Source organism: Podarcis vaucheri (assembly GCF_965113315.1).
Source record: "Podarcis vaucheri genome assembly, chromosome: 2".
Classification (NCBI taxonomy): Eukaryota; Metazoa; Chordata; class Lepidosauria; order Squamata; family Lacertidae; genus Podarcis; species Podarcis vaucheri.
Window position 1 is genome coordinate 54,708,832 of NC_138760.1, and position 27,974 is coordinate 54,736,805.

Below are 27,974 nucleotides of genomic sequence, written 5' to 3' on the forward strand. Positions count from 1 at the left end.
AATCCTCTGTCACCATAAAATAAAATGTTGAGGAGCATATGGCCTATACAGAAGGTACAACAATGGCCTATTAAAATAATAATAATAATAAACACCACAGCAGCTGTTTGGCAATGTTCACTTTTTTATTTTTTTACTTCTCGTGACTGAACTCCCTGCTGATCTGCCCACTCAAGAGAACACCTAAGAAATCATGCAACCTTCCTTATTAAAACATTCCTTACTGGTTGGCAAAGGTGTATCACTGATAGTGAAAGCTGTTATGTGATCACCATATGCCCATTTTCGAGGAACTAAAAAAAGAAAACACCATCTCAAAAACCATTCTTAATGCTATAAAAGATTATCTAAACAAGTATTTCCTAGTACTGCAGTTTGAAAGGTTGTTCAAAGGTAGACTGGAGTTGTGAAAGAACAAAGACAAAGAATACTGGGTTCTGTGTTAGTATTTCATTAATTTGGCTCAAAGTTTCCCAAACCTGGGCCTCCAGGTGTTTTTGGACTTCAGTTCCCATCATCCATGACCACTGGTCCTGCTATCTAGGGATGATGGTAGGTGTAGTCCAAAAACAGCTGGAGAGTTTGGGAAACCCCAATTTGGCTGTAATTGAATTATGTTGCTGCTGTTGTTTAGTCGTGTCTGACTCTTCGTGACCCCATGGACCAGAGCTAGTGGTAAAGTACACGAAACAGTCCAACTAACGTGCAGCCATTTTTCTTTTGAATTAAAACAGTCCTTCTAGAACAGGTGTAGGGAAGCTTTGGTCCTCCACGTGCTGCTGAACTACAGCTCCCATCATTCTTGGTCATGCTTGCTGGGGCTGACAGGAACTGTAGTTCAGCAACACCTGGAGGACCAAAGCTTCCTCACACCTGTTCTAGAGAATGCAATCAAATTGCTCAATGGCAAGGGATCTAAAAAGGAACTATGACACCCTATGTTCACAAGTGTAGAAAATATGCCACTATCAAGTGGCATGTATTATACACTAGTGTCAGTAAATATGTCATCAGTTACCTTTGCTATTCTACAGGAATTTATGCTGTAGAAACAACCAGACTCCTTACAACTCACATGGAAGCAATTTTCTTATAATTCAGTAAGCTTACTAGGTTGTGGAGCCGGGGGAGAGAAATACAGCTTGGCAAAGGCTTTAAATCGTGTTGTTGAGGAAAGAGGCAGATGGACACATTTGTTTGTAAAATGTATCAATGGAACTTGCAAGGTTTTGCGTTAGAATCATAGAATTGGAGAGTTGGGAGGGACCACCATCTGTCATTTAGTTCAACACCCTGCAATGTAGGAATCTCAACATAGCTTCTTCCCTGCAAGTTTGTTGGTGTATTCTTAGCATTCCCCTAAGTCTGAAGCATTTCCCACACTCCATATATTTAAATGGTTTCTCCCCTGTGTAAGTAAGGTGTGAGAAAGAGCCCCTTTACCCAAAAACTAACAATTCAGTTATGGCTAAACTTAATTAACAAAAAATATATATACTTTGCTTGGATTAACTGTTGACCAGTTGTATACACGGTAAGAAGGGGGGAAATTGACATTTTCAAAGGGGAAAAAAGGCAATGTTTCTCAGCTTCATGGCTGAGTGGGGATTTGAACCCGGTTCTCCCAGGTCTTAGTCCAACACTCTAACTATTACGCCATACTGGATTTGATTTGGGAACCTTGGTTGGAGAGATGCAGCTGAACGATGAGTTGTAAAAGGTCTATTTCCTACACAGCTAGATACATAATACAAGGACCCTGCTGCATAGGAACAGTCCTCCTCTATCCAACAGCGAAGGACAGAGGGGAGAGACTGATCTTGCTGGGTGTCATATCATCCCTCTATCACTGTCACTGGAACCAGATGCTTCTGGCACAATGCCTCTGACTCACTAGCTACTGCCCGGAATATGTCTCAGAAATGTTCTTCCATTTGATTCAGTACCAACAATATTGCAGAGCATCCTGTACATGATACTATTTTTTGCTACATGTTTCGACTTCCATGAAGAATGATAATCAATGTGCCCGGTGTTTGTCATTTTTCTTCTGGGAGGACCCTTAGTTGCTTGGTGTGTTTTTGTAAAAACTTGCTTTTTTCTTCTGACTTTACCTAAACATGTTCTGAGTCAAGCCCTTGGCGTCTCCCTTGGGTTTTCTTATTTTAGGCTCCTCTGCCTGATTTCTAATAAATAATAATAATAATAAACAAGAGATATAATGTCCTGGGGATTATGAAATGCTTTGCAGCTTGCTCAAGAGATGACTAGTTAGATGACTTTAAAAGACAGCTAAAACTTAAGTGAACAGGGGAAGGGTAACAAAACCAAGTACCCTTAAACAAATTACAAGTGCTTCTTCCTGTACACAGACAACTACTGAGAGACACTGGCTTTAAAAAGTAACACTTAAGGAGCCTATTATTAGATATTTGCCAAGTTATTTTAAGAACTCCACAGAAGACTGTCCCAAACACTTGTCCCTAGTCAGAGCATAGTAGTCAAGGAACTGTTATATCAGACAGGAGTGTTGAAAGGTGAACTGTACCCTTTAAAAAAGCTCAATGCAGTAGTTGAAATAAGATTACCAGAAGTAGATATATGCTGTATTTGTATATTGTATGTATTTGTAGTTCAGCTCATCTCCCATCACTACCTTGCAGGCCACCACTGCTTTTTCTGCTGCCGTGAGATCTTGCAGCTGCCGCTGCTACTTCTGCCCCTTCCCGTCACTGCTACAAGGACTCGCAAGCCACTGCTGATTGTGCCGCCGCCACCACCACCAGGCCTTGCAGGTTGTCACTGCTACTGCCGACACATACCATGGTTGTGGCAAACTTTTTCTGCCACTGCTACTTCTGCCTCCTAGCAGGCCTGCTTGCAGTCTGGCAGTCCCACATTATTTGTATTCACTATGACTTATCACCATACTTTGGATTGTCCTGAATACCACCATTTGGTAGCCACGCCCAAAACCAAAAGTCCTGCATTCTGGCTTGCCTGCTGATGAAACTGAGTGTGTGTTGATTGATAATATTGTTATTTTCCTGTTTTAGACCCTTAAGTAGTAGCAGTTGCCAGGACATTGTCCTGCTCACCTCTGTATAGTTAAATCCATATTTCAGACATTGTGGCAGATTGCAGTGTTTAGCTGGTGATTTCGCTAGCTTTAACTGGTGATAACATTGCAATGTTTAGCTGGTGAGTTATCGCAATGCTGAAAACCAGATATTGCCTAAAGCCTTACACACATTGTAATTCTCAATATATTGCTAGCTCAAATTTTATGAAACAATTATCATGATGTGAACTTCAAACTGGTTTTGGATATGTCACCCAGTGCCTATATATACAGAAATACAGAAAACATTGCCATCTTTCAATAGCTATATTATCTATATCATTGGTCTTCAACTAGTAGAAGAAGAAGAAGAAGAGTTTGGATTTGATATCCCGCCTTTCACTCCCCTTCAGGAGTCTCAAAGCGGCTAACAATCTCCTTTCCCTTCCTCCCCCACAACAAACACTCTGTGGGGTGAGTGGGGCTGAGAGACTTCAGAGAAGTGTGACTGGCCCAAGGTCACCCAGCAGCTGCATGTGGAGGAGCGGAGACGCGAACCCGGTTCCCCAGATTACGTGACTACCGCTCTTAACCACTACACCACACTGGCTCTGGATCCAGAAGTGGGTCATGGCCTTTTGCTGTACAAAACTTTAATATAAACCTCAGCTTCTCAAAGCACTTTTACACAACTTCCAGTTTGAAGGAAATATTTAGGGTTAATTCTATTACTTCTGACCAGAAAAATGTTGATGCAGTGTTAATGATTTTATCCAATGTAAAGCAATGACATCATCACAGCTTAATAAAAAAACAAACCTGGACCTATTCCATAGCAATGACATTGAACATGTGTTTCTGTTGGCTAGTTGTTTTGATAATTCTGGAACAAAAATATTTGAGTCCGTTAGATTACTAAATAAAGATCAGAAGAACTCAAATCACTGAGGTAATACGCAAGAACATTTACAGAACACTCAAGCTAAGTCTACATGTTTGCTGAAACGGATGTCAGCAATTGCAGAAGTGCATCACTGAACAAATTATATAAACAATCTAATAAGTTACCTGGACTTAAGTATAATTAACTATGTATACTTGCTGCTTTAATACTACTCTTTGAGAGCTGGGATTGTTGTGGTTTGTTTGTTTTTAATCACTTTCTTTAAAAAACCCACGATTTTCAGACAAAATACTCTGAAAGGCAATTTATGTTGTTCTTAGTTGCTAAAAGAGAACACAGGTTTAAACTAGAGAGAAACTAACTTTGAATTTCATATTCTGCAGAAGAGATGGAGGCAGCTTTTGCAACTGCTGAAATTAGTAGCACTGAAATCTACATGGGGGGGGGGAGAATCATTGAGAGTCATAATGTTACTCCTATACAGAAGCCTTTTAGTGCTCTTTAGCAGGAAAAACAAGAGCATGGGAAAAACACAACAGTAAGAAATCACCAAACTCAACTCAGTCCTGAGCTGCAGCCTCTTGTTTAGAGAGCCACATATTACCCATCCCTGAGTTGGATGATAAATTCAGCAGAGGGCTTTGTGTTTGTGTAGCTATAATCTCTCTGTACATTTCTGGCCTCTTGCCAAAAAGGAAGAAAAGCTATTTATGCATGTGAATGAAAACCCACGTGCAGAATTTGTACAGCTTCCAATGCTTGTAGGATGCCTCAGGTTTAAATCCATACATTTTAAAACACAATGCATTATTAATTTACTGGTGCATTTTACAACAGTTATCCCTTGACCCACAGGTTTTTTTTGTCCAGCCATTTTATAGGTCTTTAGGATAATACCTTGCCATTGTAACTTGGCTTCACAACAGAGGTATAAGACTTATTATTTAAGCATTAATTGTTTGAAGTCACTCATTGCTTAAAATACCACTCAGAAGTGTCTATACAACTTCTGCACATAATGGTGAAAAGGGGATGCAAACGAATACGATTACACCCAGCTTATATCCATATAGAGAGGGATGCATGTAGCCACCCAGAGCCACTTGCATCATCTTGGGAAATACAGTATTTTTCCGTGTATAAGATGATATATTTTCTTAAGAAAGAATTGGTCAAAATTGCAGGTCACCCTATACACGGATAGCAGGGGGGCAGGCGATTTGCCTTTGCAGTCTGTAGAGCGATTGGCGGTGGTGACCCCCCCCCCAAAAAAAGCTCAACAACTCTGGGCAACCTCCCTCCCCAAAAAGTTGTACAACTCTGGTCAATTTCCCTCGGAAATTTATTTGTTGCAGTCCCAAAAAATAGTGCTTGTCTTATACATGGGGGCATGTTATACACGGAAAAGATACAGTAAGTGTTGAAGTGAATTATGCATTGCCATGCTGGCTTTAAAAGTTTCAAACTGATGTTACTGTATACTTTTATTGTTGTGACCTGCCCTGGAACCACTTTGGCAATGCCGAATAGGATTCAAATAAAATAAAAGCAAATGTGTAGAACCAGACAGAAGCCCAAGTGTGCTAATATCACACAACTAATGTTATGCCCTGAAGATGGAAAGGTTTAATACAATGGTCTGTGGAATATTGTTGCTTATTTTGACAGTTTTGATGGTTCAACTTTAATTCTTTAGATATTATGACAAATAAATAGAATGTCAACCAAACAGCCATCTGTACTGCTTCCTAGTTCAAACTCTGCATTCCAGTTTACCACCTGCTTGTAACACAAGGTCATTGTGGTTATCTTTATTTATCTAGTTTCAGCTATAAAGTTGTGCAGGAACTTTCAGGAACTCTCCCTCTAGTCATTAGCATTGGGGGTGGGGGTGTCAATTCTTCCTTCAATTCTAAATTAATTAGGCTGGTTGGTTTATAACATCATATGAGGAGACTAGTCTAACTGGATATTCAGGACACATTTAAACCTAGGAAGTGGGAAACCTAGGAAGTGGGAGGTTCATAACACCCACTCAATATTGTCATGAAATAAACTTTTGGGACAAAATTAAATTAGTGTATTCAAGTTTAAAAATACATTTACTTTTTGGCAGAAATGACTGGCAGAATCCGAGACCAGGGAAAAGAGACGGCGGAAGAAGATTGGAAGAAATTTAAGAACTATCTTAAGAAACATTGTAAAATTAATGAGTGTTAAAATGATGTGGCTTTAGAAAGTAAGTGGATTACAGTTGTAAAGATTAAGTTAAAAGAAAAGAAAGGCTAATAATTAGATAAAATTAAGGGTGAGGATTTGCTGAACTAAATATTTGAAATTGGAATGCAGAAAGGAGAGGTATGAGGAGGTCGGTGAAGTAAGTTTTAAGAAAATAAGGATTTGAAATTATACTTGTTTTTTCTTGTTTGTGTTTGTTTGTATTGCTGTGTTTGATTATAAAATTTGTGAAACTTTAATAAATATTTTATATAAAAAAATACACTTACTTTTTATTTGCTATTTTCTGCTCTTTTCTAGTTCAACTGAGTGCAGGGGAACAGTCAGACTCAGAAATTGAAGCAAGTGAGAGTGAGGCTGGCTTTGCAGATGAAAGCTGACTGACAGAGATGGGAAGGGGGGGTCAAGCTCCCCTTCACGAAGAAGTCACAGACACAGATAGCTCTCAAGCAGGGGGAGAGTTAGGAGGCAGTCAGAGGGTTACTAGGCAACCAGCAGAGAGGCAGAGGATGAAGTCTGTCTAGTGGAAGTGGGGAGGGGGAAGTCCAACCTCTCAGCCCCTGTTCTCGGAGACTGGACAAGGTCAGAGTGGAATGGAAGGGCAAGAGGGGAAGGGCAGGAATCTGGCGTCCTTCCTGTTGTGAGAGGGGCAGAGATTCAGACTGACCAACTCCTTCATTGGGTGCATGCTAGAAGCCACACTCTAAATGTGTTTTTGTAAATAAAGGTACCATAAAACTGCCGGAGAGTCATTAATTCTTATCGAGGCTTGCTTGCCTGCCTGAGATCATTACATTTTTATTATTTCATTCATCTTTTTTAATGTATGGTTTTGCAAACAATGAACACTGACATGTCATACACAAGCAATTATTTTAACTGTGAACAACTTGATTTTAAATCCATAAATACAAATATCGTGAATTGATATGTAATTCAAATCAGTAAAATAATAGAAATAAAATAATATCATGAATCTAGAACTCATACCATAAAAATATTAATGCATTCACATATTCTCTATACCCCACCCCGAGCCAATTTCCCTTCAGAGATTGCCCAATATGAACCATCAACCTTACCATGTAAATCTCAGGGGAGGAACAGGGTTAACCTCGTTTTGGCACAACTGCTATTACATTTACATTACAATATATAACTGTGCAAGTACCATGTGGGGATACTAGGAATTGCTTGAAGTGTCCATTAGTATTCCTTCCTTGATCCTCTTTCTAAACGGCTTAAGAGTTAAAACAGTGATATAAATAGTAAGCTTGGTAGCATTTATTTTGCGCTCATCTTTACTGACTTCATCAATATCCATATACTCATCTATTGGCTTACTCCCCCCGGCCTTAATAATATGACATCATTATACTTGCTGTGTAGGTAAAAACCCAAAATTAAGCAAATGGGCTTGCTCAAGGAAAGAGACAGACTCCAGATTCCTGTCTGTTTCCTTGTCTCTTGTTTTAATTATGGCCCTAGTAATTGCTGATGTTTTATTTCATTACATGTAAACAGGACTGTTGACACTGAAAGGTAATTTTTAACATAAGCCATAACAGAGATGAAGGTAGAAGAGAAATGATACCATGAGAAAATGTAGCAGATCTGTGCTGTAGGGGTCATAGCCTTTCTACACACAACAGTTCACATTTTTTGGTCACAAACACAACAAGAATGCTTTATGCCTCGGCTTATTGGGTACATGAACAGTATATTCAGGACATTAAAAGGGTAACAAAAATCTTATGAAACCTCTATGAACATTTGCGTACTACTGAGAAAGCCAGTACTAAAAGATGATTACTGGTCATTTTTCCTTCTTGCTTTTTCAGAACAATTGATCTCTCTTGCTGTTATACATACTTTGTTCCCAGGGAAACTGAAGCCCTTCTACACTACATATTTGGAAGCTGTGGCTGGATGGTTACGTGGGAGCTGGTTGAAGTTAAATCCTTCGAAGACGGAGGTCCTTTGGCTGGGTCGGGACAATATGGGATTGGGGGGGCAACTCCCACCTTTTGCCGTGGCACAATTAGTGCCAGCACCGTCCGTTAAGAGTTTGGGTGTAATCTTCAACACCTCCCTTTCCATGGAGGCGCAGATTGCAGCTATAACAAAGGCGGCATTTTCCCATCTCCGCCAAGCTAAGCAGTTGGCTCCTTACCTCTCTCACCCTGACCTAGCCACTGTGATCCACGTGGCGGTCACCTCCAGACTGGATTATTGTAACTCGCTCTACATGGGGCTGCCCTTGAGACTGACCCAGAAACTCCAGCGGGTGCAGAATGCCGCGGCGAGACTCCTTACGGGGTCCTCACTCCGAGATCACATTCACCTGGTGCTATACCAGCTGCACTGGCTCCCAGTGGAGTACAGGATCAGGTTTAAGGTGCTGGTTTTAACCTTCAAAGCCCTATACGGCCTAGGACCCTTGTACCTACGGGACCGCCTCTCCTGGTATGTTCCACAGAGGAACTTACGGTCTTCAAACAAAAACATCTTGGAGGTCCCAGGCCACAGAGAGGTTAGGCTGGCCTCAACCAGAGCCAGGGCTTTTTCGGCTGTGGTTCCGATCTGGTGGAATGCTCTGTCACAAGAGGATAGGCTCCTGCGGGACTTGACATCTTTCCGCAGGGCCTGCAAGACAGAGCTGTTCCACCAGGCCTTTGGCCAGGGCACAGCCTGACTCCCTCCTTTGGCAATCCTCACAGAACTCTAGCCCAATGGTTGCCATTAATCTGTTTTGAATTAATTTTATAATGGAATGATTTTAGAATGTTTTATCATTTTACTGTTAGCCGCTCTGGGCCCGGCTTCGACTGGGGAGGGCGGAATATAAATAAAATTTTATTTATTTATTTATTTATTATTATTATTATTATTATTATTATTATTATTATTATTATTATTATTTAAAGCAGTACCATAGCACTTTAAATAGCCATTGCTTTCTCCCAAAGAAACCTGGGAAGTAAGGTTTGTTAAAAGTGCCGAGAGTTGTCCCACCACAGAACTACAATTCCCAGAGTTTCATGGTTAGGCCTATAATTTCAACATGTGCTATGCAAAATTATTCTGGTAAAGGAGAAACCTCAAAGAAAATTGAAACGTGCAATAACTGTCTTAAATCAGGATTGTATCTTATCATTGTGTCCCTTAATTGTGATGCATCATAGACAATATTTCTTCATCCTTCAGGACCACCCAATTCTTACCTATCCTACAATTTAAATGCAGCAGCATGGGGTGTTCCATGCTGTTGGTGCCTACACTGCCAATACTATACCTGCCCAAGTACTAGGAATTAATAATCCTCAGAAACTGGTGACCTAAAACATTAAAGGGAGAGACCTTCATTTCCTGGAACATCTAGGAAAACAGCCACCAAAACAAACCCCTTCAGAGAGTTCTGCACATAAAAATGATGAAGGGAACATGCTTCGTCCATCCCATGCTCCTGAGAATTTCCCATTCCCCAAATCCTCAGATACAGAGGATTCCGCCACAGAGTCAACTTTAGCTCATTCACTGCCAGAATAGACTCAGAAGCTACAGAAGACTTACCAATCTCAACAGAGTGGATCCCTCAGATTCAAGAGCATTGCCACCAAAAGGTGCTCTCTTCCATGGTAGGCAATACTTCAGAACAATGTTGTTGGATTCTGATTAATGCTGTACCAACATTTCATTACTATGCTTTGACCAGGACCCTGCTAGTTAGCTTTAGCAGCCACGCACTGTCCCAGGTTCTGATGTTCATCTTATACAACAGAAATAGTTGCATCTGAGAGTAGGAAGGTGTCTGCACCTGCCAGCCAAACTGAGCAACCTACACTTCCAGGTACTCCAATCATCTACCATTCAGCACACTTCAGTCACAACCCAAATGACATTCCTGATTTAAAAATGCATTAATCTTCTCCACAACCTATGCGAGCTGTGGGAGCTGACAATGCATACAGGCTATCTAGGCAATGCTCCTCTGCTCAACCAGTAATTTCCTCTGGACAGGACAGCAACCCCTTAATTCCAAATCCAGCCTAGTTTTCTCCCTCACATCTTAGCTATCCTGTGTGCTCACATCTTAGCTATCCTGTGGGCTATGACGACTTTATCCAAGATACAGTTTTTTTCAAAGCACGTACTCCTTCCAGACCTTTAGTTCTAATATAGTACTTTCCCCAACCAAACAGTTTTGATGATTTGTCCATCACAACAGCAAGGGTGACTTCTCCACTTTCCCATTTCCTTTTTTCTTCTTCTAGCACATATTATCTCAATGAAAGTGAATGAACCATCAACAATCAGGACAGAAGTACAAATGGATACTGTGTTTTCCTGAAGGCACCTGATACCTTATGAATCTATGAAGCAATTGCATTCTTAAGAAGATGGCATTGTCCTTTTAAGACTGTTTATATATTACATGCTAGTAAATCCAATTTGACAACAACCCTGGGGTATTTTGAGCTACATACGGGATTGGAAATCAAGTTTTGGTTTGCTATTAATGTCAATAGCATGCAGTATACCTTCTTTAAGAAAACCACACATCTTGTACTGAGAACAGGTACTGAGAACAGGTATCTGCTGTTCTCCATTGAACTCCCATATCCTTCTCAGTTTCACAGTACCAGGGAAATAGTTCAGCAACTTTGCACTTATAGTTTAACAACTAACAAAAGTGATCTGAAGGAAAATGGGCACACCTTAAAAAAATGATTGATTTAATTTATTGACTGCTTTTCAGCAGAAGTTTTCAAAGCATTTTTTCAAGTAATAAAATCATAACACACATAAACAAAACAAGCAACTAAGTCCAAAACCAGATAAACATTCCAACATGGTGTATTGATGTAGATATTTTTTAGCTATCTCACCCAGTAATTCCTTGCTGAGTTTGACTTTGAACTGAAATTATTTCATATTTGTTCAAAATACCAATTTGTTCAAAATATCTCAGTTTCCCAGCTGAGGAGACTAAGAGACATGTCAGGAAGGCCCTGGTTTGAAACTCACCTCAACCATGAATTCACTAGGGGGACTTGGGCAAACCACTTTCCCTCTCTCAGCCCTCCCCAACTATAATATGGGAGATAATATTTTCTCACCTTACAGGGTTGTAAGGATTACAACAAGATAATGATTTGTATAGCACTTTCAATTGTTCAAAGCGCTTCACACACATTAACTATATCTACCACCATGCTTTGTTGCTGCTGCTGTAATGAAAGATTGTGGTTTCTACTCCACCTCCCAAAACACACACACACAAACACACAGTGAAGCAAGCTTGCCCCATACTGTGAGACCTGACAATAGACTAGAAGATTACCTTGGTAACCAATGATTTTGCTCTGGCATAGCAGTTTTCATCTCAAACCTAAGTCAGAGGCACTATAAATGTTTACTTCCTTTAGGACTAGCATTGTCCGAAATCTGGATTTCTCAGTCTGCCCTGGCTATTATTCAACAGCTGTGTCCCACTGGACCAAGGGCGACAAGCCTTTCTCAGGTGCAGACACCCATTTCTGAGTTGACAGCCAGGGCCCACATGTCAGTTTTAGTTTTGCTCAGGAAACAAAAGGGAGTGGAGCAACAACTGCACAGGAATCAAAAGGTTTCATCACATGCCACTATATTTAAAATATATCCATACCACTTTTCATCTGTAAAGGAAACACCAAAGCAGTGCACATCTCACACAGCAATGCTCAATAATAATAATTTTCAATATCAATAGTCATCAGCAAAAACATTACGGTAATTAATGACACTAGGGACTAGTACCAACAGTCATGGAAACTCTAAGGTAACAGGTATGCCTTCAATTTATGACAGAAACCCATGGTCAGTGCCCACCTGGTATCAACAAGGAAAACACTCCACAATGGAGAAGGCCCTCTTCTGGACCCTCATCCAATGAGCTGTAGGTTGTGGCACAGTCAAGAGGGCTTCATCTACAGACTATAGCAACCTAAGCAGTCAATACAGGAGAAGGCAGGCCCTCTGATATCCTGGTCCCAATCTGTTTATGGCTTCACAGACCAGAACTAGCACATTAAACTTGGTTCAGTAGCTAGCCAACAGCCTGTGCAGTTCCTTCAGCACAGATGACATGTGCACACAGTAGGAAATCCCACTAAAGGAACCAAGTCTCTGTATTATGCATATTTCTCCATCCAGGCAAGCAAAAGGTATTATCACAGTTCAATGATGTGTTACAGTCAGACATAAACCTTCCAGGAGGGCATGAAGCAGGACCAGTGAGGGTTATGGCCTGGGGAGAGTCCCAAGGTACCCCAACCCTGCACCAGAATATACCAAAATGCACTATGTCACCAGCACTCCATGCATCAACATTGGTGACCACATGGGAATGCTAACAACTAACCAAATTTCAATGCAAGTGCTACCCCAGGACTAGATCCAAGAGCAAGATGAACCCATTTAGCACCTATGTTTTTGATATATCCCAAAATACTGTTTCAAAACTGGAATTCATGTGAAAATTCTCAAAATAATGTATCTTAACATTTAAGTGATTGAAAATTGTCTAATGGAAAAACACAGTCATGTCATGAAAATTTAACTGACTGGAGAGACTAAACGGAAAGCATCAAGATGTCAAATTAGATTTCTGATCCTATTAAGATGAAATTCTCAGTGACACTAAAAACACACAAAAAACCCTCTTTTTAGAATATGCAAGTATATTTCCTACAGCACTAGTAAAAATAAACTGAATTTGCTTCGTGTGTCCCAGAGGAAAGCAAGATAGAGTTGAACGTCCTAAGCCTGTACGAACGCGATGCAAATTACCTACCTTGCTTAGGGGTATCATCTAGCAAAGTGCTGCTTATGCATGAACTTCAGCAGGAGGGTGTAAGGAGTTTAGTACAGTCACTGAAGGCTGATGAATAAAGGACCAAAGCTGGTATTTGCTGCAGCAATGTGCTTCCTGTCAGCTGGCTTTCTTCTCTCTCACTATAGTGCACAAGCAGTTAAATACTGGCACCAGCTTGAAATTAGTTTATTGCTCTTCTCAATGTTCCCTTTGTCTAACTGTGTGCACAGCATGTAGCCAGAGGGCACCAGAACAGCATCAAGCAGCTGTGCTGCGAAGCTATTCTTACCTAGGATTTAATTGGTTATTTGCCTCCAATCAGCTGCAAAACCTGAGCAATCTGCGATTCTCTATCTATTGAGACCTTATAAAATGTCAAGCAAAGAAATGGGAGGGGGGATTGAGCAAGCAGTGCCCAGCCATTAGGGGCATCCACACAGAAAACAAAGCCTCTGAGAGTCAAAGTAAACAAAGGATGCTCAAGCTGTACTGGAACGTTCAGGCATCCTTGCATGCGTTCATTAATTTCAAGGCTGAGCATATAGTTCTAAGGTAGGTACAGTAGAGATGTTATGGTGCAGCGGCACCTAGGTCACATGGGAACTGTGCTCTGTTACCACCATGTCTGTTACCCACCAAGTCAGAGGAACTACCTCATTCAAGTACAAGGACATATAATTTACGTGACTCATTCAGTATCAGAAAGTCATCTCCCTACTTGGCTTTCCCTTCTACATATAATGCAGGTCAAGACAGCAAACACAAAGGTCATGGAAAAGATGGGAAACAAATAAATGTTTTCTGACTATTCCATCTCCCTTGATAAGCCTGATTAATGTCACATTGCAAATATCCAGCCACCGCTCTTAAAGTTCTCTCTTCTGGGCAGACAACAGTCTTCTAGATTTGGCTTCCAGGATCAAAATCTAGGAGCATATCCCAGCTCATTATCACATCTCGATCTTCATGGCACTACACCTACGTCAATTACAGGTCATTTGCTGTTCATTTTTAATCCCTTGAGATAATAAAATGTCAAAGAATTTTACATGAGTGGGATGGTGCCTGACAAATGCTTCACATTAGTGAAACAAAGGTTTTAGGAATGAAGAACTTTCCACAGATTCAGATGACTTCTGTACATTTCTCCACAGAAAATACAGCTGCTGCTCAGACAGAAGCTGTGACTTCTGCAGGATTAAAGGACTATGGTTTTGGGTGATTTCATTGATACACTTCTCATCCTTTGATATCACTGATATACCCTAGCAGCAGCAATGTTCAGTGAATGTTTTCATAGGGGAACAGTTAGGGCCAGAGGTGCTAGCTTGTGAGAGCAATGGGGGGGGCATTGTGACATCCTGGTGTCACATGTATGAGAATCACGTATCTCTGGCTAAGCCAGGCAGAAGCTTCCCAGGCTTTGAGATGGAGGTGCCAGGGGAACATTTAGGGGACTAACCTAGTCTCCCTAGTCCAATGATCGCATGCCACTGGCTAGCAGCAATAATGAAAATGCATCAGTGTTAAGAACCTAATACTTTATGGTTAACAGTAGCATTTATAGGTATAGTGTTGGCCCCAGAGTATGGACTGCATGCGTATGCAGAATGTGAAAGATTATCCTCATGGGATATGAGTGGTTTTCCTCTACTATATTGTAAATGCTTAGAATGATATATTGCATAAATCCCATTAAAAAACAATAAAACAAACCTGTTTCAGGAGAAAAATACTGCTGAGACTGCAGCTTTAAAATCAATACTAACCCCGATTGTAGTTTTTATTTAAAAAAAAACTACAAGCATGTTACAGAACTCATGTAATGGCACATACTGGATTACTCCCCATAAGCCAACAAAAACAAATCATTTCTCTCTGAAACACCCCAAAGTCGTTGAATAAAAGCACACAACATCTGTCAGCTTCCTGAAGTTGCTCACCACACCTTTAACTCTTCCCAAGCAAGTCTTTTTTTTCTTTTCTTTTTTACATCCCAAATACAGCATGGAGCATGCTCAAGTTCACCTCTCCTGCACCGCCAAGTTTCAAGTCTGTCTGTTGAAACCTCAGTTTCTCATTATAATGGAATAATGCAATCCAGGTGACTCACTCTTAACACAGTCATGACAGGGGACCTATAATTTTCAGTTTCCCTCTGAACTGTTTAGCCAATTAGAATGGGTGGGTACATGTTAAATTGTTATCTCCCCTTAGCTGCAAGGTACCTAGAATGAACCTCTGTCCATGTTGTATGCAAGCCAAACATTCCTGGAAAGACTTTTCACCCTTCCATGCAGAACTTTGCACCTTTAAGCTTTTATGAACTCTCCCAGCCCATCTTCTTCATGAGAGCTTCTAAAACAGGTATGGGGGGGGGGATTTGTGGCCGTCCAGATGATGCTGGACTAAAACCATCATCAACCCCCCAGCCAGCAGAGCCAATTAGCAGAGAGGATGGGAGCTGTAGTATAACATCTGTGGACCCAAAGGTTCCCAAAAGCTGGTTGGCATGCATACTTGTGGTATGATAAGGTTAAAGCACACAAAGCGTTCAAAAACCACATTGTCAGAAAAGCACTGTTTAATGTCTGGATAAGATATAAGGACTTGTTAGAAAATAAAACCCCAAGATGGTTGTCACCAATGGAAGCAAAGGCTCAGACAAAACTCAATATGGAGGCCAAATGGCCGAAGTATTGGGAAATTTTGGAACAAGAGGGAGACAGATTAAAACTGCAGAGCTTTGAAAAATTAAAAAACAGAGTGCGAGATTGGCTCCATTATTATCAAATAATGGAGGCATATAATTTGGACAAAAAATTAGGCTTCCATGTGGAAAAATCAAAATTGGAAACAGAATTGTTAGACTCTAAAGTTAAGAATTTGTCAAGAATATAACTTGCTGTTGAAATGGAATACTCAAGATAAAATGATGAAATCTGCTATGATTAGATGGGCACAAGATGTTGGACACAATATTATGATGGCTGACTGGGAACAGTTATGGACCACTGGTATGAAGTTTACGGCATGTAATGCCTTAAAAGAGAATTTAATGAAAATGATCTACAGGTGGTACATAACACCAGTCATGCTTGCAAAAATCTATCATCTGCCCGATAACAAATGTTAGAAATGTAATGAAACTGAAGGTACATTCTTTTACCTTTGGTGGACATGCCCAAAAATTAAGGCATTCTGGGAGATGATCTATAATGAAATGAAAAAGGTATTTAAATATACCTTCCTGAAGAAACCAGAGACCTTTCTCCTGGGCATGGTCGGCCAATTGGTGCCAAGGAAAGATAGAACTTTTTTTATGTATGCCACAACAGCAGCAAGAATACTTATCGCAAAGTATTGGAAGACACAAGATCTACCCACCAGGGAAGAATGGGAGATGAAGCTGATAGACTACATGGAATTGGCGGAAATGACTGGCAGAATCCGAGACCAGGGAGAAGAGTCGGTGGAAGATTGGAAAAAAATTAAAGTATATTTACAGAAATATTGCAAAATTAATGAATGTTAGAAGGATGCTGGAATGAAGCTATATGGCTTTAGCAGAAATGTAATAAAGAATTAAGTAAAAACTGATTGACAATGGGCAAAAATGGAAAAATTTAAGGTTAGACCGTTAAGATAAATTATAGAACAAAAATTGAGAAAGATGGAAAGAATTTGCTGAAATAGCTAATTGAACTAGAATACAAAAAAGGGAGGTGTGAGGAGGTCAATGAAACAAGTAAATGAAAGGTAAAGTTATGGAATATTGGATGTGTGTTTTAATGTTTTTGTTTCTTTTTGTTGTCTTGTTGTATTGTTCTTCTATGTTTTTTATGTATTGTAAGGTATGTTCTGTTAAATTTTCTATTGTTTTCTTTTTTCTTTTTTCTGTAATCTTTAAACTTCTAATAAATATCATTTTAAAAAACAAAAAACAAAGGTTCCCAAAAGCAACCATTTTATAACAACTGAACAAAACACAAAGTGCAGGAATTACCATTATTTCACACATGTACATGAACTTTCAGTGCTCAAAGAGAAACTGTCTTTGAGGGGAAAGTTAAATATTTAATTATGTGATTAGTCTTAGTTATACTTGAAATGCTCACCAAGCATTTGATTCAAAATTCACCTAGCCTCAAATGCCCACCCTGCTCCCATAACCGAAGAATTTAGGACAATTTAAACTAGTTTTAGCAAGCTCTACAGAATATCTTTTTGTTACAGATGTTGTATCATAGATTCCAATTTGTGCAAAGCCAAAAGCAAGAAACAGAAAATAATGGCACTATCAAGACACAAGCAACTACCAGAAAACCCCATTCCTGCGGTATCATGAAACCACATGCGTCAGAACCCCCTTAAGGTTTTTATGACAAGAACCACCGCGGCAGTAAAAACAGCTTTTGATTCTGGACACTTCAATAAGCATTTACTCTAACATTTAACATTTATCGAATCCATATGAAATCTAACTGGGCTGTTTCATGCTACTGCATGAAGCAAGCAAAGGACTGATCATTATAATGCCCGCTCAATAAACCTTCTCCACAAATGTCAATGCAATTTGCTGTCCAAGAAAAAGGCTGAACATGCAAACATTTCCAGACATATAGCCCTTGCAGCTTCCGTCTCCTTTTTGCACAACATTAGTGGTTTTATTTTGGTTTTTTTACTTAGAGACATAGGAACAATCCTGGGCTTTGACTTGAAAACACAAGTTTAATATTGTTGCTTGCTTATAGATCAGGCTTCCTCAACCTCGGCCCTCCAGATGTTTTGAGACTACAATTCCCATCATCCCTGACCACTGTTCCTGCTAGCTAGGGATCATGGGAGTTGTAGGCCAAAAACATCTGGAAGGCTGAGGTTGAGGAAGCCTGTTATAGATCTAACTGCAATACTGTGCAAGTCGCATATCCAGCTTCAGTTGCATATCTGCAAAAGAACATATGTGACCTATATCCTGTATAAATAGGATATAATCCTAATCATGTCTACTCATAAGTAAATTCCACTGAATTCAACAGGCTTACTCCAAGGTAACAGGTTAGGACTGGAATCTATATCAGACCCATCATCAGCCTAAAAGTAGGGGAAGGGACCTAAAAAGTAGGGAGTTAGTTTATCCCAAGGTAAATATTAAAGCTTTATTTATATTCACTGAGGCTATATTGATGGTGGTAATGGTAATACTGATCATTGTGGTTTACCTGCAACAGACCCTGCAGCAGCAGTAGGCCAGGCCACATGAGAAGGATTTCTGGGGTTGCCAGAGCACAACACACTCCTCCTCCATTTCCCTCTGTTCTTCATCTCTTTATTTTCATCCATCCATGCCTTGTCAGGTTTACTCCCCATGTCTCTTCCTTAGCCCCTTGGCTCCATTCATTTCCTTGTTGCCTCCATCTCACCCTTCCTTTTTATCTTTTCAATCTTCGTTCTTCCCTCTCTATCCTTCACTTTCTCTTCTTTCCACCCTTCTCCTCCATCTCTCTCTTTCCCGACTTCTTTCCAGTCACTGTCCCTCTCCTGAATCAAATCTGTCCCTCATTCCTAGTAACAACTCAGGATTGTATGTACATGGCCAGTAAGAACCTGCCAATGGTGCAGCAGGGACTTCATTGGCAGGAGTTAGGATTCTTCACCTCCGGTAATAATGCAGTACATCAGGTTCATCTCCATCCTGCACTCCAAGGACCAAATTACGTTGAGGCCGAAAGGCAGCTCTGAATAGAAACAGAAGGGCTTCTCTTACACACACACACACACACACACACACACACACACACACACATTTAAGTACATAAAACCTATTTCCATTCAGAATTTAACGGGGCCAACCATCATAAAACATGAAAGCTAATGGGAGTGAACTCTGCAGTGCAAATGGGTGGACACTGCCGCAGCAGCTAGAGTGAAAAAATACACTTTCTTACTCCTTGCTCAGGGTAGACTTGCATAAAACAAAAGAAGAGCCCTGCTGGATCAGCCCAGACCAACACTGTTCTCATAGTGGTCAAGCCAGATGCCCACGGGGACCCAAGCACAGCTGCAACCTCCCCACTTGTGGTTCCCAGCAGCTGGCATTCAGAGGCATTCCACCTCCAACAGTGGAGAGGCAGAACAGCCATCATGGCTGCTGGCCATCAAAAAAAACCCATCCAAAAAAAACTCAGGATGAATTATTCATCCTGTTGAATTGCAGAAGCGGGTATAAACTCTAGCTCTTTCTGTAGCTGTTGCTACAGCAGAATGATGGGAAACCTGAGGCCCTCCAGATAAGTGGTACCTCTGGTTACGAACTTAATTCGTTCTGGAGGTCCGTTCTTAACCTGAAACCGTTCTTAACCTGAGGTACCACTTTAGCTAATGGGGCCTCCAGCTGCCGCCATGCGATTTCTGTTCTCATCCTGAAGCAAAGTTCTTAACCCGAGGTACTACTTCTGGGTTAGTGAGAACAGAAATCGTGTGGCGGTAGTGTAGTGGCAGCAGGCGGCCCCAAATGGTACCTCAGGTTAAGAACAGTTTCAGGTTAAGAAAGGACCTCCAGAACGAATTAAGTTCTTAACCTGAGGTACCACTGTAATCATAATAACTGTCCACACTTTTACAGTCCATAAATCATTTAATAGCCATAGGCCTGGGTAAAGAGGAATTTTTGGCCTGGCATCTAGAGACACATAATAATGGTGCCAGGCATGTCTTTCTGGGGGCAGTATTCAGCAATCAAGGAGCCACCACAGAAGAGGCCCGTTCTTTTGTTGCCACCTTCTTAACCTTGCTGGGAGCGGGGGAAACATACAAAAGCACCTCCGATAAAAAGTGCAGGGTCCAGGTCAGTTTGCACCTCAAGGTTTTAACTAGCAAAGAAGAGATATAAGCTAACTTTTTGATCGATCTCTTGACCCATGCATGGGTAAAATAAGCCCCACACCTGGAATCTGAAATATATCTATTGAGGGCCAGCACTTTTAAAAAACAACAACCCTGGTGCTAGTACCTAGGAGTTTAATTTCCCTACCCCACCCTCCAAGTTTTAAGACTATAAATCTTAAACCCACTGTGCTAGGAGTAAGCCCAACTTGTCTCCTAGTAATGCGATGAATTTTGTTGCATGCTTCAAATATGCACCAGAAACATTGTGGCACACATTAAGATTCTGCGGTGCTGAACTGTTTAATAGGCATCCCCTCCTTACCTCAACACCTAATCACAGTGCAAGCTGAGTGCTGATTACATTTTCCATTATTTTCAATAATTGTTCACCTAATTATATCAAACTGGCTTAGCCTAATTTGTCTTCTTTCAAATTAATTTGCTTTTCGGTGTACATTAGTGGATGCGTCTCCCACTGTTACTCGTGTGTCTGCAACCACTTTTATTCATTTAGGGCTATTTTCTCTTTTAAAATGAAATTATTTGGTATAACAATAAGGCTAACAGAATTGCATAACGTGAACAAATCAGAACCAGCTGCTTTGGGGGGAAAGCAATCTAATCCAGTTTTCCCCTCTTCCTTCCCCAAGAGGTCTTTCCATAGGTGTAGCCAAGGGGGGCTGGGAGGGCAGCTGCCCCCCTAAGTAAATAATAAAAAAGACTTAACAAACTGAGGCTCTGTCCCCACTCCCCTACACACAAACATAAATCCTGGGTCTATCCCAGGTTACAAAGTGTCTTCTAGAATGGACAAAAATAAAGAGGGAAAGCAAGAGTGTGGTTTTGTTTTCTTAAATTTTTATCTCCCTCCTGCTTTTCCTAAAAAAGGGGGAGCATTTTAGCTCCATAGTAAGTATGTGAGGTAGGTTTGGCTACCAGTAGTGACTTGCCCAAGGCCGTTCAATAAAATCATGCTCAAGGTAAGGGATTTCAGCCGCAGCTTGCAAATCCATAAATTAGCAAGCAAGCAACCATTATTCATGTAGTAGGTTGGAACTATATTTCAGACCAGTTACCCAAACAGATTCTGAGAAAAGAAAGGATCAGAATATTTGATGAATATTGAAAACAATGAGATTAGAGTGATTGGAGTGGGAAGTAAGAATGTTGTCACAAAACATAGCTACAGCTCATGGCACCATTAGAAGCGGCATAATATCGCTGAGTTGCAGAACTGCAGGGGAGGGTTTCCTGCAGCAGTAGCAGCAGCAGCAGCAAGAGGGCTGGAGTAGATGACCTGGAAGTGTCTTCAAGCTCAGATTCTAAAATGGAAACTTCCAAAGTTTGAGATTCAAGTTCCTTAGTATCCAAGCCAAAACCTCATTGAATTTCAGCTCAGCGCCGAAATAACTTTGGCCCATTCCAAGCTGGCCCACTGCCTTCCCCTTCCTCCAATACTTATGAAGTGGTGCACAAATCCTCAGTCCTTACTAAGGACCTGGAAGCCCTGATAAACCACAATTCCAAAAAACAAACAAAGAAAAAACACCCTATGACTCTTTCCATTGGGTACTTTCTGTGGGTAAAACTTTGGGGTCTACTGAAGGGCAGTGGAGCAGCCTCATACACATGGGTATGTATAGCTCCTGCAACTGCTATTGGAAGGTAAATTGTGGGGATGGATGCTTGCAAGTAGGGAAGGAGGGGAAACACTGTAGGGAAGTTCAGGTGGCATAGTGGAAGTCTTGCAAGGAAGCACTTCCACCCCCCCCAAAAAAAAAAATCCCACAGAAAAAGCCCTATTCCCACCAACAACAACAACCTGGAAAAAAATGTATGAAAAGCTCAGAAATAATAAGTCCATTTGAAATTGAAAGGAAAGGGGAAACTCCTATTCCCAGTAGTATTGTTATTTCATAAAGTTATGAAAACCAGGATTTATATTGTGTATGCACACAAACATTCACACACTGAAAACTCCATAAAGAAATTACAGTGTAAACAAGTATTTATTCCAACACCCAGTAAAACATTTTTCGACCAAACGTCATGGCAACAATCTTGCTATAAGACTATCCTGCAAGAGAGAGAGAGAGAGAGAAAGAGAGAGAGAGAGCACAAACAGCATGATTTTCCTTTTGGGAAAGAACACCAAGGGTGTGTGAGAGAGATGATATCTCTACCTGGTATTTTCACCTTGAAAAATGGTGTGTATAATATTAGCCAACAGCTGCCTAGTTCCAGCACTAAGATGTTTTACAATTTGTACTCCCATCTTGTCCCTTGGTATTTCACATCTTCCTGCAGAATGCAAAGCTTTTTATATTAGAGACTAACTCCAACAAGCTTTCCCATCAGAGATGCAACTACAGCCAATTCCATGAAGGAGCTTTGGAGCCTTTCCATCTGCCCAGGAACCTTACCAAGGAAAATGGCCTCCATGTTTCCCAAGGAGCAAGACTCACTGTTATCCCAGCCATTGCCAAATGGTGAGCCGCACCTTTGCCTTATGGATAACCTGCAGAAATTTCCAGCAGTGAACACAGGAGGTGAAAGACAGCAATAAGTATTCAGGTAAACAGAAGGTGAAGCTGCTACTTCTGAACAAACACACAAACACACGCAGTTTAATTGGCGATTCCACATATGAAATACTAAGTACCTGTGCTGCTGTTAGCTATTTTAAATTCTTTTATATTTTGTGTTTTAAATTTGTAACCTTAGGGTGAAAGGAGGGTAATAAGTAACAGTAACACAGAAGATGGGATACAGCTCTCTCCGGCTCACTCACAAACCAGAGGACGTAGACTGTTTTAAATAACTTTGTTTCTAAAGCAAGTGGCATCATATGCTCCAAGCCTGTTTCTTCTACCTTTCCATTGGACCTAGTTTGGGTACTAAGGCTTAAAGAGATGAGGAGGGGTTTATCTAATGATGGCTACAGAACAGCAGCTGCAATACCCAGGCATTCGATTTTTTTCAGTGACTCCGAGTTCTATCTCGTTGCATTGCAGGAGGGTTATTTAAGATGCCTCCGAAGAAAGATACTAATAAGACTTTCCAGATTTCCCCCCCAGTGCTCCAATAATTCAAACTCTAATGAAAGATCCATTAGCAGAATACACTTTCACTGCTCAGTCTACAGACAGGCAGCATTCACAGAGTGTTCTCCGTTAACTACTCATGTGCCTAGGAAGTGCCACAGGAAGCTGCCTTATTTTAAGTCAGGCCACTGGTCTTTCTAGCTTAGTATTGTCCACACTGAATATGAGCTAATAGCATAGTAAACTAGTGTCATTTTTAAGTTGACTTTCTCTGCAGTTAGTTTTCACTGAAAAAAACATCAAACAAGCAGAGGCATCACTGTCATAACTGCCCCAACCTGAAGAAGTGTAAGTGTCCTCACAAAATTGTGACAACAGATATTCCTTGTTTATCCATTACAAGCCACCATGGTGCTTATCTTTGTACTAGGTTTGTCTCTTTCTGTCTCCCTTGTCTTTTCTCCCACCGATTGGGCATCCCACGCTATCACAAAAAGTCAGCCTATTTTTTTTTATCTGACTCTTTGCATGAGTGTACATTGGTCATTGGTACACTGACTTGGGAACCATGGGTTTCAAGTTCAAACCTCTCCATTCAGCCACAAGTTCAGATGATAGCCTCAGTAAAATTACTCTGGGCTTCAGTGAACCCAGTCTATAAAATGGAATCAATAATGACGTAACTACAGAGGTTTATTTATTTATCACATTTGCATCCTATTGCTTAGTTATGGTGTGTGGGGAAAACTGTACAACTTTTGAAGTTTTCAAGAAATTCTTCAGGAACAGTGTTTTATATTAATTCAGTAGCTACCAGTGGCGTAGCGTGGGTTGTCAGCACCCGGGGCAAGGCAAGTAATTTGCGCCCCCTAACCCGTGGATTTGCGCCCCCTAACCCTAACCCCCAGATGTTGCGCCCGGTGCGGCAAGCCCCCCTGCACCCCCCACGCTACGCCACTGGTAGCTACTTAAACGAGCAGACAAGTCAGACAAAACATCAGCTAAAGTCCTATGATCTAACTATGTGCTGATTTGAGTACAGTGGTGCCCCGCAAGACAAATGCCTCGCAAGATGGAAAACTCGCTAGACGAAAGGGTTTTCCGTTTTTGAGCTGCTTCGCAAGACAAATTTCCCTATGGGCTTGCTTTGCAAGACGAAAACGCCTTGCAAGTTTGTTTCCTTTTTCTTAACACCGTTAATACAGTTGCGACTTGACTTCGAGGAGCAACTCATAGAACGCAGTGTACATAGTAGCCTTTTTTGAGGTTTTTAAAGACTTTGGTGATTTTTGAAGCTTTTCCAAAACTTCTTTTGCAGCCATTTGGTAAGTTAAGCTTTTAAAACTTTTTTGGGGGGTTTTGGATTTTGGGTTGGGGTGTTTGGAATTCAAGGACTTGGTGTTGGGAAGGGGTTTGCAAGAATCTGGAAGCTTGTGTGTGTGTTTTCTGCATTTTTATGATTTTCTGTGACCATTGGGCCACTCTGCTGTTTTTTTTTTAAAAAAAAATATGGATTTGAATTTCTGTGTGCTGGGTGGCTGGGGGAACAGTTGGGGAGGGGTTTGCAAGAATCTGGAAGCTTGTGGTTTTTTTCTGCATTTTTATGATTTTCTGTGACCATTGGGCCACTTTGCTGTTTTTTTTAAAAAAAAAATCTGGGTTTGAATTTTGAAATGCTCTTTACAGTATGTGTGACTTTAAAGAGCACTTAATAAACTCTTGTTGTACCAAATTTGGCTTTGTTTGGACTTTTTTTGACCATAGGAACGCATTAATTGATTTTCAATGCATTCCTATGGGAAACCGTGCTTCGCAAGATGAAAAATTCGCAAGACGAAAAAATTCGCGGAACGAATTAATTTCTTCTTGCGAGGCACCACTGTATTAAGCTGCAAGTAGTTTGAGGAAAGGCTGTGGCACCTTGCTCTTAGATATGCAAGTCTGGAAATTCTGGAGAGATCTACTCATCATTAGCAGCAGCCAAAGAAAATTAAATTGTTATACATAAGAAATGTTTAAGCCTTCAAGCATCTACCAATCCACAGAAATATACCAGTTCAAACAGAGCTCAGCTGAAAATTCCTTCCTGGCACATATCCAGAAATGTTCTTCCAATTCCACTTTTCTCAACTGCTGATTGGCAGTTCAGTAGAGAAAAAGCTGCTTCACTTGTCCAAGCATCATCAAAATGTCACTTAGGTGACAAACCTACACTTACTAATGAGAAAGGACCATTGAATTCAGTGGATCTTATTGCAGAGTAGACATGCACAGGATCATGCTGTAATGTTAGCAGAGTCATTGCTATAGGAAAGCATCAATAAAAAGAATTTAAAAAGTGAGTGCAAATAAACACAAAAATTGTTCTTGAAAAATTTAGTAACTGAATGTGTATGTGTGCAGCTGGACACCTACAATAATGGCATGGTGGAAAAACAAGTCATTTGAATGTGATGTGTGCACCAGGCCCTTCACTTATGTGACCATATCAATATTCACAGATAACAGGGTACAAAACTACATGTTTTAAAAATGCAAATAATTTTTTTACTGAAAATGATTTGAAATTGCATTTCAATTACATAAATTAATATTTGCATTTGCGATACAATCCTATACTTGTAACATGCAAAGTATGACAGCTATGACTCTCAAATCCTGTGGTGGTAAAGTTGCTCCCTTAATAAATGGAAACCTAAGACTACTTCTTGCCTTGCTGTGTGGTACAGCATATTATTGAATCCAATGTGTTCTATGTTGAATTTTTAAGTTCAGTTCATTTGTGTGTCTTTTCTCGCATTCATGCACTGGCTCCCCTTCCCTATATATTATGTTCACTCACACACACACACTTTTCTGTGCTTAACAGCAAGGCAAAACTGACTGCACTGAGTTATTTACTCTGCTGCAGTTTAATCCTAGGTAGCTCCAAGAAACTGCAGCCCTTCTCCATTAACATACACTGCTCTTTCTTCCATCCACTGTTCTGCTAAGTAAAAGAAACATCTTCCACAATGCTGTGAACTTCAATACCATAAAAAATAATAAAAGCATACAGGACACTTCCCATCCCAACCCCAACCCCAGCTTTGTTCCTGCACACCTCCGCCCCTCACTTTCTACTTCTTAAAGGATACTTGTGCTTTGTTGCCTACTCTCCATCTGTTTGCACCATGCCCAGTATTCAGTAGTAGTGAAGTAAAGGTTTCTAACTTACATCAGAGGCTATCTATTATCACCTGGGGCAGCCCCTTGCCGATACACAACTTCCTTATAAGTAATTACAGAGCAAAGCAAAGCACTAATCAAACACAGTTCAACGTTTCCTCGGGTTCCTCTTTTTCACGTTCCTCTTTACATAACTAACACACACCGTAGATACTACAATATCACCTAGTTACTTTGTCAGTATGCATTTCCACTGGCAGGAAACTTTTGCTTTTGATAGTCATGCCTTTTATTATTCCTTTCGAAGGAAAAAAACCCTTTTAAATGTACCGTTACTTCCGAAGATATCTATTACATCACGGGGGGGGGGGGTTGCCAATACAGAACTTCCCTCTCTGACCAGGTAAGAAATTATGGAGCAAAACAAAGCAATAAGAAAAGTTCAAAGTTCTGCCACGTTCCTTTACCTACCTCTAGCACAATGTATAAACTCTCTAGCATCACCTAACTATTAATTCGGTGGACGCATTTGGACGGGCAGGAAACTTTTGTTTTTGACACCCTCTTTCAGACCAAGGTTATATTTCTTTTGATCCGGATTATTTACTTTGGGCTGCTTCCCAGGTATTGTCATATTTTCCAACAGGAAGGCTGCCTTCTTTTCAAGAGTCCTCTACTCTAGCAAATTACTTCCAAGCACTATCTGGAGGCAGGCGACCGAGAACCACCAGACAGTGCGTGTACGAACATGCCTTCGAAAGATAAATTCTCCGTAACAACTTCCGGGAAACCTATCAGCAGCGTGCAAGCCAATAGGGGATTGTTTTTAGCCCTGCAAACCGGTATTAGTAGACGCAAGAGTGCCTCTGAACATATGCAGAATACCTCATCATCCCTAGGCAGCCTGGCAGAGCCTGTCCTCACGAGGGGGGTGGAGAGGCAACTCTGGCTTACTTTCCTTGTTGGAAAAGAGGTCCAGAGATAAAATAAACCAGCGATCGGAAATAAAGCAACTGGGGGGACTGGGACGCGTGCAAGCCGGCGCGCACGGGCAGCCCAGCCGGAGCAAGGTCTCACCATTGCAGGGAGAGCAGCCCGGACGCCCCCACCATGGTCCAGCTGCCCCGCTGCTCACGTGGTCGGCTGCATCTGCTCCGCGGCGGCTCTTCGCGCCGTCGTCTCCTCCGGGTAGACCATTCGCTCCGTCCCGCGTCTTTCGCTCACTATCCGGCGCCGCGGAGGGAAGTCAAAGCCGCTCAGCCGCCGCGGCTGCTGCCTGCTAACACTTTGCGCGCCCCTCCGCCGCTTCAGTGAAGTTGCTGTCCTGGGATGAAGCGACGGGAAAGCCGCGCAGAGCAGACCTTCAAGCTCCTTCACGGACGGGCTGCCTCCTCTCCTCTCTCTCTCCGAGGCAGCCGGCTTCTCCCGCTTTCCCTCCAGCTGCCTTTCTTCGGTAGGAAGCGCGCTGCCTGCTTTGCGCCGGCCAGTCAGTGGCAGCCAATCAGAGCGCGCTCCCCGCCGGGCGCCTTCCTCCGCTCCAGAGGGGGAAACGGCGTAGGAAGAATAATCCGTGGGGAGCCGCAGAGCAATTCGGCTACGAGGGAAACCAGGCGCTTCCCCGGCTTGCGCTACGGTACCTTGCAGTGCTGCGCGAGCGAGCGAGCGCTCTCTCTCTCTCTGGAGGGAAGGAAGAGACGCCTGTTCGGAAGCCTCGCTTCTCTTTATATCACGACGCGGGGGCGGGGGGAGCGAGGCAGCTGCCCCACCTGCGGCGCAAGAAAGGACTCCGCGGAGTTTCCTGCGTTTCCCTTCGCG

The 27,974-nt window shown here is 41.4% G+C and overlaps 1 protein-coding gene across 7 annotated transcripts in view; it reads right to left on the reverse strand.

Annotated features, from left to right (window-relative positions):
* The window catches only part of HTR4 (5-hydroxytryptamine receptor 4), a 153,504-nt gene extending 126,152 nt beyond the window's left edge, over positions 1–27,352 (reverse strand). For 3 of the 7 annotated variants that reach the window (XM_082213068.1, XM_082213066.1, XM_082213072.1), the window contains exon 1: positions 27,237–27,352. The gene's annotated coding sequence lies outside the window, so the exon portion shown is untranslated. Of the gene's footprint in view, positions 1–13,038; positions 13,158–26,630; positions 27,208–27,236 lie in introns of those variants that run through there. The other 4 variants (XM_082213071.1, XM_082213067.1, XM_082213069.1 and 1 more) reach the window with 4 other exon arrangements.
* Positions 27,353–27,974: the final 622 nt, after the last annotated feature.